This window comes from Puntigrus tetrazona, chromosome 15, assembly GCF_018831695.1.
Source record: "Puntigrus tetrazona isolate hp1 chromosome 15, ASM1883169v1, whole genome shotgun sequence".
NCBI lineage: Eukaryota > Metazoa > Chordata > Actinopteri > Cypriniformes > Cyprinidae > Puntigrus > Puntigrus tetrazona.
Window position 1 is genome coordinate 18,815,523 of NC_056713.1, and position 20,079 is coordinate 18,835,601.

The 20,079-nt window shown below is 36.3% G+C and overlaps 1 long non-coding RNA gene across 1 annotated transcript in view; it reads left to right on the forward strand.

Moving 5' to 3' along the window:
- Nucleotides 1-20,079, forward strand: part of LOC122358548 — a 27,344-nt gene extending 7,265 nt beyond the window's left edge. Inside the window, exons 3-4 of the long non-coding RNA XR_006252624.1 lie at nt 15,145-15,319; nt 18,148-20,079. This is a non-coding gene — a long non-coding RNA (uncharacterized LOC122358548). The remainder of the gene's footprint in view (nt 1-15,144; nt 15,320-18,147) is intronic.

Here is a 20,079-nt window from a genome sequence, read left to right on the forward strand (position 1 = left end):
TCTTGCGAATGCGGGCGAGCTTCGGGGTGAATGACTCCGGTGCATCGGGGGAAAGGAGGGTTTAGACCCTCTACACCCCCTCCAGCCCCTAACGGCTGCACCCTCTCTCTCCGAGGATGGGCTCGTTTACATATCTCCCAGAGATGTAATTGAATTAAATGAAGCTTCTGGAGGGCAGCTGTGGCAGCTGCTGTTTGTGGCATGTCAAAAGGCCCGGCACTTTAAGAGCACTTGCATATGCTCCAAATTAGCAGGTCAGATAGGCGCACGCTCTCGATGACAGGGGCAATGCTGCCAGCGCAACAAGGGGCCCCGCAGCTGTGGGCAATTCAGTCTGATGGGCCTTTATCACGGGTGCATTATCAGTGTGTGTGTGTGCTTGTTGTTGGTTAAAGGGCGAACCGTGTGCCAGTGTGCTGCAGGTCACTGATAGTGTCCTACTGGAGGCTAATTATTTGTGTGGACCCTGGGTCAGCGAGCGATTTGAGTTTGATTTGACAACATTTATTAGGTGCTAACTGCTCTTTGGGGAGCTGTGCGTTTTCATTTAGAGTCACCTTAGTTGCTCTACTGATATGCCTAATGGTTTTATTTCCTTTTAAATGTACTTTGAGTGTCTTTGGGTTTCGTTGTGCAAACTGGAATATGTAAAGCGAGTTAAAAGCCAAATATTTCATAATTCATAATTCAACAGTCACAAAAGACAACCAATTTCAGATTACATAGAGTTATGATAAAAAGTGTGGACACACTTGCATGTTTTTTATTATTACAGGTTGAAGTATGGAAATTATGTAATTATACTTTAATGTATTATATTTAATTTTTTTAATTTTATGAAGATGAATGCTTTTTTTATTGTTTTGTTTAATTATATAAAAAAACAAAAAGGTGCTTTTCTTTTCATTGACTGTTTTTATTTTATTTTATTTTAAGGAGTTAATTTTTATTTTATTATTAAAAAAAATTTTTTAACCGTAAAACAGTGTTGCATTTGAGATGTACAGTATGTTGGATTTTGGTTATCTGCTTTTGCTTAAATTGCATTTTATTTAATTTTATTTTGCTTTAAACTAATTTCTTAGTCTCTTATGTCTTTAGATAAGTATGTAAAATAAAATAAAAAAATTAGAACATAAACTAAAGCATGCCCAAACTTTTGACTGGCACACACTCGACAGTTGTAGACTCTATTCTTTATTCTCTGAATTTCACGGTTTAATTTCTCTTTCACTTTCTTTCGCTTTCACCGATATTGCCAGAATTTGTGCTCAAACCCTTGTAATCTACAGGGAAAATATTTACACATTGTGTAATTTGTGAGAAAAGTGTTAAATCATTTCCATACTTGTGTCAATTCTTCATGTAATGAATCTAATCGTATATTTGTGACACAGAGGTATCACTTTGCATGCCGACAAGAACTTGCTTTGCTTTGGTTTCCTGGGAGATGCTGTGATATTTGAATAATACTTGTCATAGACTAATCAGCTGTCGCGAACAATTACCTAATAGCTTGTCAATCAAAAGCTGTCAGTCAAAAAAGTGTTTTGCAATTAAGCTATTTTTATTCTGAATTGGCTGATGTTTATGAGAAATGCAGTCTTATGTAATTGCCGTGAGAGTTACCTAAGAGGAGTTCTGTCTAATTAGCCTCCAGTGTGATTGAGAACCGACTGACTCCTGAACTCCCAGGATAATAGAGCAGCAAAAAGTCTGGATAACAGAAGAAATGTTGTTTATCATACCATATTTGTACTGTATACAGCTACAGCACCACTTAAGAATACCATGATTTTATAATTAGTTAATAATGCAGCATATAATTTGTTATAATTAGTTTGTTTGTTAATTCATTGGAATAGATTTGGAGAAATGCAGCATTATATAACTTGCTCATCTCTGCAGCGAATGGGTGCCGTCAGAAAGAGATTCCAAACAGCTGATAAAAACATCAGAATAATCCACAGCACGACTTTGGTCAATTAATTAAAGTTTTGGAAAGCAAAAAAACGCATGCACATAAGAAAAAACTCATCATATTAGGATTAGGAACTTTAAAATACCAACCAAAATGCTTTTACTTGTCAACGGAGCTTGATATGTGCTTATTTCTCTCCTGATTCAGGAAAGATTCAATACAGAAAGCAATATTACGGGAATTGTATTTCAGCTGAAAGCTATGGTTTTAATTTAATGTGTCAGGGTGGATTTGTTTGACACACAGCTTTTTTGCTTTAAAAGACATTAACACATGGACTAAAGTGGACTGACGGCACCCATTCACTTCAGGGGATGATTTCAAGCCAAATTTATCCAAATGCAGAAATAAACTCGCCTACATCTTGGATGGCCTGAGGGCTACTATGTTAGCTACTAAGCTAATTTTTCATTTGTAAATGCAAATGATCATAAATTGTGCAATTCTAAACCTTGTCGAACACCAAACAAGATGCATAGCAAAATGCTTAAGCTGCTTTTCCCCATTCAGTATGAAAAGTGAATGGGGTCAAGCTCAAAAAAGCACTATTTAAGCATTCTATATATCTTGTGCACTAGTCTTCCACAGCTGTGTGATTGCCGTTTTTGGGAAATTCATAATTCGGTGAAAATCTTTTCTTGAATCAATTCAATGCTCACTTTTGTTTGTAGGAAAAAGAGCAACCTGCTAGCCTTCAAAAGACATGAGGGCTATCTATTTAACATCGCGTCGTTTATAAAGATTCTTATTGTGAGGTCTCGACCGTCTCTCTTTCTATGCGTTGGCCGTCATAGTTAAGTGGAGGCCCAGCGTCTTTATTGAGGCTCTCAGTTCCAATTAGATATTGTGGAAAGCACAAAGTCTGTGACTCAGCTGTTTGCGCGGCGCGTTATAAAAGAATGGCAGCAGAGCGGCAGCAAACAGCGCCGTTAAAAATGCATGAGGTGCTACCCAGCGCTGCTCTCGCTGCGTCGAATAGAGCTATCACGGCTGCCTGTTATCTCCAGAACCCCCAGGTAGAAATGGTAATGATACTACTTAACACCGCTGCACATATGGAGGGAAAATGGAAATGCCAACAGCACCTCAACTATAAAGAAAATCAAATTGAAATATTAATCCGCTGATTAATATAACATTATGAGAGCCCATTCTCTTTGTTGTTTAACAACAAAGGATTGCAAAATAAGCAACTGCCTGAGAGGTAAGGGGTTTAAAAGAGTCCCACTGAGGTGTTAGGATCCCTTTCAAACATCATTACCACACATAATGTATTCACTTCCACAGTGCTGAGGTTTTGATATTGATGTTTACTCATTTATTTTTTAATTAATGTTCTTTGTTAATGAATTCTTTGATGAGAGGCATTTTGTAAATCATTATCCTAAGAAGAAGATGAAGGGAAAAAAACGTTCTCGATTTTGCCCATTAAACTTGAAAACGCAAGGTGTAAGGGGAAAAAGTTGAGCGTTGAGTTGTGGGTCATTATTGAAAGTTTTTCTTTTTAGGGTCATTAATTGTCGTTTCTGTTTTGTGTGCATCTTCGTGTTACTTTGGGGTTTCGGGTGGGACGTTATACGGCCCATTGCAAACAATGCGCTTAATTAGACAAACGCAGAAGTTCAGCGCTGAACCTTCGGCGAAGTTTGAGGGCTTCTCTCATCGACGGTGATCGTTTTCGGGTGCTTTATAGAACGTATAGTCAAAATGGAAGGTGAAGATGTGAAGTCCTGCTTCCGCAAACACTTGACTGACATCTCCATCACATCTCAGCCTTAAAGAACAGCAACAAAAAGGCTAAGAAGCACTATTAATAAGGACTATTTTTAAATGTAAAAATATTTATGAATTAAATATATTTATATATGATATCATTTATTTATATATATATATATATATATATATATATATATATATATCAGCAGGTTTTCACAGCAAACCCTGGCCCATTGCTACAAAAACGTTTTTTGAAACCCAACTGCTTTTAAAATTTTATTCTGGTTAAGTAAAATTTTACACAAAGTCACATTCCATTGGCTAAAAATTACATTATTGGGGTTGCCTCAACCCGTGGAAAAAAGTCCTGTGGAAGGAGTGTTAAAGTATCCCAATTCTGCAGGAAAACCACAGACTTCACAATGTCATGCTTACATGCATATTTAATAATATAATTTTATATAATTTTCTGAAAGTTTCACATTTTTTTCTTTATTAAAAACATTTTCTGTTTGAACAGAATTGAAATTATACAACTCATATATGTATGAACACAATTATGGTTTTGAGGCATTCTTTTTTCGGGTCATTTTATGACCAATCAGCAGAATTTGCCAATTTTTTTAGCTTGACAGCAAAAAACCCCACATCACTGGCCAATAAAAGGAAGTGACTGATCCAAAATTTCATGTTACTTTTTCAGAATCAGTATCAGCTTATACTTTTCTGAGCAGATTTAAAACTTCGTTTATTGTACTGTCTCATACAATGTTGCTAAAAAAAGCTATTTTGTGTATTTGGTGTAATGCAATGTGTTTGTGCTTTAAGTTTCAAAAAACTCATTATTTTTCCACATAGTGTACATTATTGTTTTTCCTCTAAGCCCCGCCTTCCTAAAACAGGTCGATTTGTACAAAACACATTGTTCTAAAAAAGGTGTGCTCTGATTGGCCAGCTATCCAGTGCGTAGTGATCGTCACGAATACCTCAAGCGGAAATGTTACGCCGCTTACCATAACGTGATGCCATAGACTGCTCTCCAGGTTCAGGAAATAGTCCGCTGTAAATGCGCTGAACACGCTCTAATATTTGGGTTGAACTGTTCTGGAACAGCCTTGTGAATACAACTTAACCACTGATTTCTAGTTGTGTCCTCTTTTGGAAGCACAAAGGAAGTAGTTTCACTTTTACAATGAATGCATCTCCAGCAACCGGCAGCAACACTACAGTGAGAATAAAACTTCTGCCTTCTTCATATTTACCGATCTTATCTATGCACTAACAGCTTGTAACACCCCAAAGAGAAAGAAAAACTTGAAACTGCATCATATGACCCCTTTAAATGCTTTTTTCAATAGAAAAACTTGCGAGAAAGTCAATTTGAGTGGCATTTCCTTTAGGCTGAGTGCGTTTTGACACTATATCGTACACTTTAGTTTAAAAATGCTTTGAAAACTGAAAGAATGACACCATTCCAATTGAGTACATTAGTTGATCTACATGACTAAAACCATTTGGGATTTGGCATTTAAATGGTACATTTAAAAACAACAAAATCTGCAAGCTGTATAATGTCTGTGCCCTTTGAATTCAGATGCTCCAGAAGAGTTTTCAGCTTCAAAACACACAAAAGTTCTGTAGGCAGCACTCAAGTTTCATAGTCAAAATGTGGCCTTTTGCCATCCCCTATTCAGCTTTGGGTTTAGGAGAAAACATGCATTTTAGTCTTTGAGACAAAGGAACTGTTTTTTTTTTTTTTTTTGCTTCACCCCACGAATGACTGATTGTGTTTGCAGTACCCCACATACACCACAGTGCTATTTTTCTTTCTATCTTTCAAGCCAGTCTAAATGAAGCCAAACTATAGAGCCTTAAAGGCACATTCATCACAGTGCGCCTGCGAGCTCAGTGCAGATGTAATGCAAGTAACTGATTGCTCTCTCTTTCTCATAGGAAAAAAAAAAAGAATCTCGACTAGAATTAGGGCTTTTCATCGGCAAATATATTTCACTTGTGATTAATTGCAACACTCAAATCCCGATCATTTTTACACAAGAGAGAGCATTTCGGCTTTGTAAAATTGATATAAAGAAAATGCAAATCGTTGGTGTTCTTGGCACCAAACATATGCTGCCACGATGCCAACAAGCCTGCCCCTGACGATCCCAGCTGGAAGCTTGCAAGACGTGCTTTTGGCAAAAGACTTTTTTCCACCCCGTTTTGCAAATGATCGGCAATTAATATGCCAAGCATCCAGAGCTTATTCTGCACCTGTTTACATGCAAGTTTAAACTTTGTGAAATGCATTACACCATATACTGAAGGTTCGAATGCCTTAGATTCGAGGCAATTTGTCCAAGCTGCCATTTCTATAGCGTAGACAAGGAATGAAAATGTGTGTAGATATGCATAATTAGGTTCAACTATATGGAAAGATGGATTGGGAAGTTAGGATTTAGAATCGGCGCAAGCCTAAACAAGTGAACTTTTGTTAATGGTATAATATGCAAGTATTATATATACACGTACACCTACCTATCTATCTATAGTGTGTATATATATATATATATATATATATATATATATATATATATATATATATATATATATATAATATATAAGAACTATATACAATTGTATGTAATTGTTATATACTAAATGTTATATATTATTTATTCAATTTTTTTTTAATGCATAAAAAAAATGATATATATTCACTTCCAGCTTATGATCCTCTTTCATGCCTAGTGGCATCTTGGGAAATTTCGTAATCGGGACCAGTAAAACTCCAAGCATGAGCACCTGTGAGTAAGCATTATAAAACTATTTACATATTTCCAGTCAGCCATTTTAGGAAGTTAAAACTGTGGTCAATGCAAATTAAAATTTGAGGGTGAAAGACAATATTCAAATGACACGCTTGCATTTGTACAACTGGAAATCGGCCAAACGTATTACGCATTCCCAGCTCACGATTCCAAATCCAGCCGTATTTCTCTCTGTCACCATAATATGGTTTCTTTACATTTTAAAATACGCACTGGAATAGACACGAAACATACATGAAATATTACAGTCACATTTATGAAGATGTTATGCGGTAAGATGCTATAAGTGCTTCATGTAAGATTTGCAGGCTGAAAAACTGCGTCTAGACGGGGGACGGAGTGGGCTGTGTTAATCTTCCTCTCTCTCTTCTCTCACAGATCTTCCTCACTGCACAACTTATGATGGATAGGAGGCCTTAATGAGCTTCTTACAAGCAATTAAATAATCAGGGAGCCCTGCTGTTTGCCGATGAGGCTTTAGAGAGCGCTGACAAACGGTGGGCCATCAGCGCTCCAATCAACAGGACACGGCGCTCAGTGCTGTCACCAATGCTATTTTAAACAATGACTCTCTGCACTGCAGAGAAAACACTCATAGGAATTAAGCTCACAGGAGTGGGAAAGTTTTGTACAGGCATTTATGTCAGTGTTTCGGAATAGTATCTTTCTTGTCCGTACAGATGCACTGTAGCGGTTCGATGCGGTTGGCAAATAGTGTTAGTATGTTATTCATTTTACCATGGTTATATGAATAGTTAACTCCAATATAAAATAAATAACAGCATACAGATATGTGATTAATTCATGGAACAGAATAAGGGAAATTTTTGCAAGTCTTCTCGCAGATCTTTTCCAGCAACGGTTTTGAGTCTGTGCGTAGCAACTTAAATTTCAGCCTGTTTCCAACAGAAATCATATATATTTTTTGTTGTTCTATGGGCTACATTTATAGCTTTGTTGTAGTTATAAATTTTTGTCATTGTATTTTTCCATGAAAATTAAGAACATAAGGCATCAGTGTGGTTAAACAACGGCAAGTTTTTATTTTACGGAAGTCTGGGATTTAATCAATTAGATTTTTTATATATTTAAAAAAAAAGAGGATGCATTTAATTTATTAAAAGTGACAATAAAGAGCTTTATAACATATGTCTTTTAGTGTCGATTCAAATATTGAATCGAAAATTCAAAGAAAATGTTTATCAAAGAATCTTTTCTTGAGCACCAAATCAGCATGAAGATTTAGAAAGACTGTAATTTGTATGAGCTTTGCCATCAGGAATAAATTGCATTAAATACATGACATAAATAAACATGTAAAAGCAATTCTGATAATATAATATAGGTATATATGAGTATTCAGATTTACAACAATCCTTTTTCAACTGTGTTAAATGAGGCCGGATGTCTGCTTTCATTTTCACGTCAAAAATCTTTGTTGTATAGCACTGATTGGAAAGCAACTTTGTTCGTAAACGTTAACATTCATGTAATTAGTTTAAAACTTCAGTTCGTTTTTGTCGCACCAAATTTAGTATTGAAACCAATCACCTCTTGTTTTCCCAGTTTACAAATCTGTTATTCGTCTGAGCGAGCATACAGCCGACACATGCACAGACAGTCTTGGTGATAAAGTTCACTTCCAGCTTCAAAGATGGGTTATCACCTTGTTATGCCTCATAAAGTGCTGTAACATCTTCTTTATAATTAGCTATATTTGGTGCAAGTTGCAATACTATAATTCCTGCTGTGACAGGAAGAAAAAAAAAAACAGCAAGTGCATTTAATTACAAGAACTGGCATGTTCAAAACGGGGGTTTTCGGCTCTGATATGCCAGTATGTGTTTGGATTCTCAGCTTCTCTTTTCTCACCCATAGGAGATGGAGACGGGGGCCGGGCACCCCTGGGTGCCGCAACACCTCTGCCGCAGCGGTGGCTTCCTCTTGTAGACGTACACTCGTTTGCTCCCGTTGTAGGGAAAAATACTGGAGAATACCACAGTGAGTGCATGCTGCAAAAAGTAAATATGTTGCCTATTAATAGGCTGGTGGACGAGTAGAACCCGGAGCAGAACCGCGAGGCGCTGGGGGGAGAGTGCCAGGAGTGTGATTCGCTCGTGTGTGTGTGTGTGTGTGTGAGAGAGAAAAACCGCTGAGGGAGCAGATTCTTAGCACAGCGCTGGCACGGGACACACTCACATATGCGTGCACTTGTTAGCATACACACACGCACTGAGACACTGCAATCCAAGTCTGCGCCTGTTGTAGCCTACTTGTTAGCTTAGCAGGTATGAAGGATCTGATGTGCGAGTGACCTTAAAAGTATTTGGAAAATTAGGCCACACTTAAAAATCCGTGAAAGTCATTGCATTAGCAAAAATATCAAACCAATGGTATTTATTTTTTAGAAAAGTTTCAGAATACATTTTGGCCTTACTTTAATAAAGTGATCATTAGATTTTAGTTTAAAACATGGTGTTCATTTCAGTTCAGGTCAATTCAGTTAGGTTCATTTTTAGTTTCAGTGCTTTTCTTTTTATTTGTAGATATAGTTAGGTTTCTGGAAGAGAATTTTTGCATTTTTTGTTTAAAAACACTATGACATTTGTCGCCTTTGTTAGGTAAAAGTAATAATCATTAGCCATATTTCAATCTATGCTTTCTATCTAAAAATGCATACAAATATGCATTTTTTTATTAATATAAGAAAACCCTGGAAGTTTCAAAATGGACATTTTTGTAATGCGACAATTTTATTTCATTTTTGTTTTCTTTTTTTTTTTTTTTTTTTCTCATTTTTTGTTAACCAAACCTGGCTGGATATGTCTGTGTGGACACCAGCAAGCATTAACAATGAAATCTCAGGGGCGCACAAACATTCTGGCACAAACATCAATGCCATGAACAAACACACAAGCAAAGAAAAACAGATCGGTTTGGGATGCAACCATGAACGTTGTTCTTAACTCAAGCAATTAGCTAGAATAAAAGTACTCGTCATGTAGAAAATCACTGTTAATCAGAGCATTAGTGTAAACTTTGATGTTTGTGTGGCCATATTGTCACAACAAAGTGCTGGCCAGTTCATTTCAGCATGCTTCCATATGGCTGGCTGCCACTTGGAGAGCTCCACGCGCTCACCCAGAGATACACACGCGTGCAAACACGCTTAATCAGCGTTTTATCATTTCTCAACCATCTAGTTGAACATAGACCAGCAGAACCACAGCAATAGCTTGTTGGGCAATGCGTTTTTTAACAGATCGTGATATATGAGCACGTTTTACTACAGAGCCCTGGAGAAATATTGAGACCCAACAACAGCCTGGCTACATGCTTCTCTGGTTCCATGCAAATTGCACAAGCTAATTATGATCTAATAACTGGCAGACTGTCCAGCATTATTACAGGAAGAGAAGGTTAAATTAATAGCTTATCATCTGCCCTAAGAATCAGTCATTTGTTTTTAACGATCATAATTCTGATATTAAATCTTCATTACCTGTCAAGATCTTAAGGGAGGCCTGTCAATTTGCTGCCTCAATGAGAATTAAAGCAAGTATTGCTCAAGCTAGAGTCTGTTTTTCAAACGAGCCTAACTTCGTTACCCGGGGCCACGGAGTAGCCTAACGGAGGCCGGACCCAAGCCTTGAGAGGATACGTACCTGGTCCCCTTGAAATAAGCGTTTTGGGAATTATTTGTTTTCAGGATGTAGCTTTATAGCTACTGGCTGCATATAAGAAATGATTTTTGCGTCCTCATGAATATTGGCATGCAACATTTGCGTTTAGAATATTAAAATGGACTCTAATTTCCTTGGAGAGTGCTTTGAGACATATCTAATGGCCTAAAGCAGTGTTTTCTGTTTTGTTCGTGGGATATGGCCCTAAAATACGTTGCAGGGCCGTTTTAAAGGTACACAGACAATGCTAAATGCTGAAAATTAAATGTCGGTTACTATATTATTGCAGTTACAGGAATGCAAAAATGTTGTTGATGTCAAAAGCTGATGCGATGAGACGAGTGTCACTGTAAAAAAGGTAATTAGTTATAGCTACTAGTTACTTCCCACAAACAGTAACTGAGTTAATAACTGAGTTACATCATTATAAAAGGAGCTAATTATTACGGAAAGTAACTCAAATTCAAATGTCAAACTTGTATGCCCCAATATTAAATGTTAAAAAATGAAATATACACTAAATATAATAAATTATTATTATAAAACATTGTACATTAATCTACACTCTTTCTTAAATGTGCAGTGTGTAAATTTTAGCGAATGAATGCGAATTGCAACCCTGCTAAGCCCTCCCTTTAGAGAAGATACGGTGGCCAGAGATAGCTAGCAATGAGATTTGTATTTACTTTATTCAATAAATCGATTTATATATATATCTGAAAAATACAATTCTGATAATATAATAATAAATTATATTCACTGGTGTGTCATGGCCCAAAAATAGATTGCAGGTGATAAATAGCTAAATGCTAATATAAAATGCACCTAGTGACAGGAATCTTTTGTTGTTGAAGTCTAAAGCAGTGCGTTTATGCTATTTTGAATTGTTTTTTTTACTCACTAATGTGGCTAATACTAGCTAGTATACAGAAATGCTAAGTGCTGTTGTTCCCAATTGTATCATCGTGAATATTAGCATGTAACGTTTGTTTAAAATGCGCAAGTAGAATATACATTTTGGAATTTATAAAGTGCTGTGAGACATATCTAGTGCTAAAAATGCTTCTTTATGTTTTACTAGCAGGTCGTGGCCCAAAATAGGTTGCGAGTAAATACACAATGCTAAATGCTAATAAAAATGCCATCTATATTATTGCAGTTGCCGGTTGGTGAATTTGTTTTTGAAGTCAAAATCTGTGTTATTTATGTTGCTTTGCTTGAAAGTAAATTCTTTGTGATACATTCCTACACTATTTAAAATATAAAACTTTTGGCTATGATATTTTGCTAATTTGAGTTGCAAGTCATTTATGAATTTATGTCTGCCATTTGCAGAATTGTTCATTTTTGGCACGTCACATTCGTAATTTTGTGTATTAGCGGTTTAAGTACTTTTTTGTTTACTTAAACAATTTTGGTACTGTAAAAGCCTTATTTGGTAAGATGGCGTTTTTGTAATTGCGTTCGGCGCATCCCGGTGGAATCGCAATCAAAAACAAACATTTGTTTTTTTTTTACTGCGAAAAATCTGGACTGTAAATGGGAAACAGTGCAAACAGCATCTTCTCAGGCTGAAATGTGGAGGATTTGGCTTGAGCTCCAGAGCTGATGAAACCACAGGAGACACAACAGCTTTAAGGAAGTGAGGCAGATCTCTCTGTGCAGCATTCTGTTTGTTGTGGGTTGAGTTTTCGCAAACAGCTTCAGGCTAAAGATCGCTTAAGGACAAGAATGCTAGGTAGAGAGAGAAGCAACGATAAAGAGGCTCAGGGTCTGTCGTGTAGAAAACAATACTGTGGTCTTGCACTACGTTTATTGAGGGCTGGGGGATAGCGTGACCAAGGAAAAATGGTCATATAAATCTAAATCAATCAAATGTAGCATATAAATACGAGCAGTGCCAAGAGGTGACATCCCAGAGGCTGGAACAGAGCAAAGTGGGGTGATCCATGAGAAAGGACTGCCTGTGTGCCGGAGAGAAATATACGCTCCGCGTCAGCCACCACAGTCAGATCATTATGAGATTAATGATACTCTCTGTTAGAGCAGATACGGCATTATACCGTAATTGAGCATTTTCTGGGAAGTGCAGTATGGTCATTGCCATACAGCAGATATGGCTTTATAATGCAAGAGAGCGTTTTCCTGGAAGTGCGGTATGGATTTGGCCATGTATCCATGAACCTGTTTACGGGAGTTTTTTTCTGTGATTTTCAGATGGTGATGGGTTTTTGATGTTATTTAGACGACCGACCTCATGAACTTTTTGAGTCTAGCAGGCGCTTTGTCATGAAACAGCACTGCCCTTGTCATGATTTATAACAAAGTTAAGACGAGAATATTTAAAGTTTTGGCCTATGAGAAAGAAAAACTAAAATAAAAACTCTTTGTTTTATTGATTAATCTATTCATTTTTTTAAATATTAAAAGTAAATTAAGAAAAAAATTAAAACATTCAGTGATTTAAATGCATTGCCTTCAATAAAATTATTTAACAAGTAATAATTTATATTTATGAATATATAATTATATAACAATTATTATATAATGAATATAATACTTGTTTAAAAACATTAATAAATGTGTTATTGCTAGTTTATTTTTATTGCATATTTTAAAGTTAACAGTTTTTAGGTGAAAAATGTAAACTTTCCTATTATTAAAATTGGTAAATACTGAAATATATTATTTCTTGCTATTTGTTTTAATTCTACTGCGTTACTTGTGAATTCTTTGTACTTGTAATTACCGTGCATTTTACGAGCAATTTCTGAGCGAAAATTGTTTCTATGCCAATTTCAATTCAAAATAGGATTACGTTGACAGTTTACAAATGTAAGTTAATTGCACACAAAATTGCACGAAATTAAGTTGTGACAGAAATATTTGCAGAGCTGTCTCACATTAATGACCAAGCAGCGAAAATCCATCTATCAGAGTCTAACCTCCGTACGAACGTTATTATACCCAAATTGTTTGAAAGTATGGAAAATGTATACAAATCATTTCAGAAAGAGAAATTGAACAGTTTCGGCTGAAAAGTGTGCAAAATTGGCCAATTCCGGCCCGAGTTCACCCAGCCACCCGATGACTCGAGAAACAACGAAAAGGAAAAAGCCGAGATCTATCAGCGATTAGAAATTGCCAAATTGTCTTCTCTCTCCCGATCTCTTCCTCCGGCTCCTCTCTTCATCTCTCTACCTCCTCCCTCTTCTCTTTTCTTTTCCTAACCACCTGCCATATAAATAACCCTTTAAAAATGGACACCTCAAATTGAGCCCTGGCTAAAACAACCAAGTCATTTCACCTCTCGACAACAATTGATCAATTGTAATTACCGACCTGCGGATTGGACCTGGAGTCTGCCTGGTGCCCCGGGGGGACCCTACAGAGAAAGCAAACAGCAGTAACAGGTAGACTCCGTAGGACAGAGCAAGAGAGGGAGGCTTTTAATTGCTTTGTGCAGTGCGTAATTGAAGGTTCAAGTGTGTTGCCATGAAGAGTGTGACTTCACTTGGCCTTGTCTAATTAATCCCGTCACACGATCCTTCTGCCTTCAATTTTCACATTTGGCTTTCATTGCTAGGTGCGAATAAAGCTGGAAATATAGGATGGTAACTGTATGCTGCTTGCTGAGCCAGATGCACACAAATAAAACCATATGGAGGGATCCCATTGTTTTGTATTCGAGATAAATGATTTCAAATCTCGTGCGCAGAGCAGCGGAAAATTGAAAACATAATGCCGCGGTTAGCATTGTTTACATATGTCGCAAAGATAGAGGTGGCACGAAGGGGGTGGCCATTTTACATTGTGACAAAAATAACGTTTTCTGATGGTTGGCTTCAGCTTCTAACATAAGTGTTTTTATATTGAATATATCTTGAGGTTATCCGAGGAGTTTTACCTCGGAAACGCAATAAGTCCTATAAGTGTCTTTTCTGTGTTGATGTATTTACTGTTCAAAAATATAGTTGTAATAATGGTGTTAAAATTTTGCACCGCCCATTTGTAAATTCTATGGGTATAGCTTCCGGTTTCATCCACATCCACCTATTTTTACCAGTGCAAAACCTGTTTTACTGATATTGAACATCGGTGACGATAATGCCGTATCTGCTCTGACAGAGAGTATAATTAATCTCATAATGATAAAACTGATAGGACATCATGTCATTTATCAGTTTTATCATTATTTATCATGTTATTTCCCTGTAGCATCTAACAAACCGGAAGCCTCAACCATAGGCTTACTTCTGCATTCAGGAAAAAGGTCAATGCAGTAGGAGTTTCCGATATATATAATTTTTAAACGAAGAGTGCCGTTTTTTTTGGTTTTTTTTTTCCAAAAATGACCATGATTACAAAGAGGATGCTAAATAGCAAGCAGCATAGCTGATTTCAACATTAATGATGATAATAAATACCTCTTGAGCAACAAACCAGCATTTCTGAGTGATTTCTGAAGGCATTGGAGACTAAACTAGTGGCTGCTAATAATTCAGCTTTGCATCACAGAATTAAATTACATTAAAAAACTATTATTTTAAATTGCAATAATGTTACAGTTTTAATGTATTTTTAATCAAATTAATTAGATGTACAGTGGTGGCCAAAAGTATTAGAACACTAGTATTTTTCTCCAGTTAATGGCAAAATTAATGGAAAATGAATGGAAATGCTAGTGTTTTCATAATTTCAGCCACCACTGTATGTTCCAATAGCCTTTATTTAGTAGAGTAATTTGCTACTTGCTATTCCTACTCATCATCATATATTATTCCTCTTTGTTTTCTAAATATGCAGATATCAGCGCCACATGCTGCACGCAGCTCTGGAATCAGTTTCCTCTTGAAATATTAACCTAATAAACCACAAAGAGGCACAAGTGGTCTAGAGCGCACACTAAATAAACACCCTATGTTCTTCCCAGCAGGACTTAACGACGAGCTCTTTGGCTGACTTTCGCTACAAGGAGCCGACAACACCAGCTTTCCTTCCAACGCAGTGTTTACACAGTTACATATGTCTGGACTCACAAGAGCGCTAGAGGGTTGTTGCCTGTCGTGGCCCGCGCTGCATCGCGAAGACAAGAGGAGCACGGCGCAACAGTACGTACCACCTCACTTCCTTCTGTTCTGTTCACAGCACATCTGAAGTAGGCAAACTGCACTTCTACTAACACCCCTCCCCGATACCCGTGTTGCCGTTGGACGGCAGCCACCAATCACGAGCCAACCGAGTTAACACAACTTCCGTTCAGCACAAGAAACCATCTGTTTTTAAGGCAGAAAAGAAATAAATAAATGCATGCACCCCAACACACACACACACACACACACGCATCGTACGTAAATAGATGCGCAAATGAAAAATGTGTTTTCACAAAAGGTTTTATTCATGCTTGACCACACGCACTCGTGACGGCATCTGCGTAAGTCAGTGTGACTAAAAGGTTTAGGACGGACAAACTGTAATGAGCCAATGCTTGGAAAACAAATGTTTTGGTAACTCATTAATTCTCATTAAGTTATGAAAATGTTAGTCCTGAATGTTATGTTAACATTTAAAGTGTCCGATTCCTTCAATACTTTTTTTCTTGGTCATACAAACGTTAGGGAAAACGTTAGTTTTCCATTTTGCAAATTTAGCAAATATAATAGAAACGTTACTTTTGAATGTTCTCCAAATCTTCCAGAAAGTGTTCAATTGTAACGTTATTAAAGCCAAAGACCGTTTCTTAAAGTTTTTTCTTTTTGTGCTGACGTTTTGAGAATGTTATTAAAGACCAGATATTAACTCTGAAAAATATTTGTTCATAACTATAAGAGAATCTTGTCTGAAACATTTAATTTTCACAAGCACTGTGAGAACGTTACTTTGGAATGTTCCCTAAGCAGTCTGAAAACCTAGTAAATATAATAATTCAATGAAAACCTACAACATTTCAGAGCATTTCATAAATAATATTAAGGACCTGATAACTTTGAATGATAATTTAAGAATGTTTGTTTATAGCTGAGAGAATCTTGCCCGAAAGCTTTGAACGTTATATTTCAATGTTTTTAACGTTAAGCTTTTCAACTTTTAAAAACATCAGTTTGGAATTTTCTCTAAATGTTCTGAGAAAAAAAAGAATAAATAAAAATGCTTAAAAAATGAACATCAAACTAAAAATATGTGTGCTAACGTTTTGAGAACATATTTAAAGATCAGATAACTTTAAAATAACATTCTATTAACGTTACTGGAAGAATGTTTATAACTTTATGATATAAAGTTCTGAGAACCTTCCCTGTTTGCTGGGTGGACAGTTAAGCATTTCATTTATGACACAAACTGAATTTGTTTTGTGTTTTTGCAGTATAATTGCGACATGTGGCAAGGGCTGAATGTATGGTTCTTTTATTCTTGTGATCTCTATTCCAAGGTGTTTTTGAATTACGAAAGCTGTTTTCGTATGTGCTTAAGGACAATGACTCTGTTCTGCAGGATAACGGTTATAGCCTTTAAGGTGGAGGTACATCCATTATCGTCCTTAAAGAGCTGAGGTATATTTTAATAAATGCATTATTTAGCAGTTTTGACACAGGGGCCATACGTTAGCGCCGAGATCCAATTTCTGTATAAAAACTAAGCAAAGCAGAGAAAAAGACGTCATTATTCAGAGGGCCTATTTCTAGGTTTCTTTTTTAAAAGCTATTTCAGGAGCCAAGGGGCATTATAAATGTGTCTGCCTAAATTTACCTCAGTAACATTAGTCTTGACTCCACCTCTACTAGTATATTTTCCAGGCAGCGCGATGACAAGACTTCATCTGTGGAGATGACATGACTGCTGTGTGGGAAGCTTTTTCTCCTCTTTTGTTCTACGCTGTCACAATCATGAGGCACATGAAGCACAATCAGTCATGACTTTCTAAAGCTTCTGTACAGTCTCTGTACTATCTTTGCTGTACAGTATGGACAAAAATAATGATCGGAAATTTCAAAAGTGCTCTACAATTCAAAAGTTTGGATTTTAATTATACTTTCGAAGTCTCACGGTTACATTTATTGAATTAAATACACTAAAACAGTAATTGAGTGAAATATTTATAGGATTAAAATAAGTGTTTTCTTTTTATTTTAAAATGTAATTCATTCCTATTGCAAAGCTGAATTGGCAGCCTTGCTCAATGTCACACGGTTCTTCACAATCATTCTATTATGCGAATTTGTTGCTAAGTTACCAATGTTAAGGTGAAAAGAAAAACATTCATTTATTTTGTAAATGGATATATTGTGCAACATTTTAAATACATTTAAGGTCACTTTAGTTTTTTTTTTCAAATGCATTCTAACTGCATAAATATATTCATTTATTTTAAATAAATAAAATATTTTCTTCTGACCTACTTTTGTAACTTCAACACACTCTGTTGTATAATAACGTAAACATGAATCATTAATTTTTTTGGGATAGTAACAAGAGGAATTCTAATACACATAGACAGATAAATTTTTCTATTATTATTATCATATTAGACCACAAGCACACACAATTTCTTTTAAAATGTTATCAAGGTGGTAGCTAAAATCATAATCAAATGAACTAGAATATTTAATGGTCAAACACACAATCTACTGAGGTTTTTCTATAAGTACACCTGGATTATATTTTGTGCTATTAAAATGACTTTAAATATTAGACTATGCATATTAGACATATGTAAAAATATGCACTTTTTTGAATAATCATCACCATATTGGGATATCCGCATTTTTTTCAGACATATCTTCCACGCAAAGGTTCATCTCTGTCAAAAGAGCACATAAAAACCCCCCAAATGGTATCATATTTTTGGACCTCTCCTTATTGATTTCTCCCTGCTTAACCCCTTCCTTTTGTCTCTGTCTGCTCTCTCTCTCTCTCTCTCTCTCTTTCGCTCTCTCTCTAGTGACAGATGGGTTGGCCCACCTCTCTGAGGACAGTGTAATGTGGACCTGTCTGTGCCTGACAGGACGGCAGAGATCAAACGACATTGTGGAAGGTGAAGAGCCTTTCCTTTCGCCAGCTTCGCTGTGTGACACGTGGCAGAAGAGGCCAGTTGCAGCCTGACTGACCAGGGAGTCAAACTGCTTACTAACCTGTTTAGTATACAAAACGCTAGCACCGAATGCTGGCAGAGTGGAAGTAAGTGCTAAAACCCTGTCTACACCAACATCTGTCCACCATCATCATCATTTGATCATCTCATATTACTGTTAGGGGAGACTGGGGACAAATGTAATATTTTAGTAAACAGAAAGTAGTAGTAATCAGTGTGCTATATTTCAGTAAGACACATTTATAAGTCCCAACAGTACTAATTCTATTATAATAGAAACAAGCAGGAAAACAACACATTATTAAATTAATTGAATCTTAAAAGTAATTATATTAAAGGGTGTATCAGTAACACAACAATGCATCAATGATATATGCTATATTGTACTATAATACACATTTATATGTACATTGACAAGTTCTCACTGTGATATTATGATTATAACATTTGCATTTAAAAAATATAAATGTTAAAGGGCGATTTTGTAAAAAATGTGACACAATATTTGATCATTTACCGAATTTAATTACCTTTATGGTCTTAAGTCTTTTAACTGTCATGAATCATTTGATTTAAAGCAAAAGTCTAAGTGGTACTTAGACTACTTTATTATTATGCTAAATGGGTTAAATCCTTTTTAACTAAAATATATTTTTCAGCTATGAAGTCAAGGACAGTCTTTAACTAGCTACTTTAATGAAATAATGTTCATTTTAAATTATAAAGGTTCATTCTTTGTGGTCATACAATTTTAATTTCATAACTAGTGTTACAAAACCCACACAGTTATGATAAAATCCTGTATGATTTTAGTACCTGCAAGCAACATTAGTATGTGTAATTAACTAGCAACCAAGAGATTACATATTATATTTTAAAATGTCTATATTTGAAATTCAAGGCATTAAAACTGATTAAATAAAGTGTGGGAAAACATAATGAACATCCCAAAGATTTTTTTGGAAATTTCTCTTAAAATGATATGTTCGGCTTGTTTTCCAGGCAGAGAGAGAGAGAGTTAAACTAGTCATATTTCTACCTTGTTTATATTATTAAGTGTGTTTCAATTGTCCCGTAACAATTTGCGCAAAATTACAGAATGAATATTACGGTACACAAAAAAGTCGTTCTCATTTTATAACATTATTTTACGTTCACGCACAATCACGCAATAAATCTAGCGGAAAGTAACTAGACGGAAAAGAAAACTTTAGACATTTCTGTTGACGTGAACTTTGATCAAGACAGAAGCCCGTTCCAGACAAACTTCAGCCTCCCACCGTCTGCCAGCATCTGATTATAACCAGCACGGATGCATGTGACCCAAAGCTATAGCGCAGCGCCACAACCCAATTTCACCGCTTTCTGAGCACACATCAAGAGCGATTCATCACTGTCGTACTTGCAGACATCTCTCCCAAAAGCCCGACCCCTTTTGTGTTTTTATCTGCCGTGAACCTGCAAAGTGAGCAGCGCCGAACAATGTAATGGGTGTCAACCGGTGGCAATGCCTGAGTTCAGCCTCTGCTCAGCATCAATTATTGTTCCAACACCGTGATGCTTTCCAGAGTCAGCAGCGACTACCCCCATCTTTGATCATCTCGCTACATACGATTATCAAAGGTGTATAAATCAGGTCTGTGTTTCCATAAGATGCAAAGGAGAAAAAAAAACGATCTGTAACCATTTCACAATGATTCGAAATAGAAAACATAATCAGTTCTATCACACTAAAATGTGCGCGGCTTCTACCAATAATGCGCCGCATATGAGATATCGCAG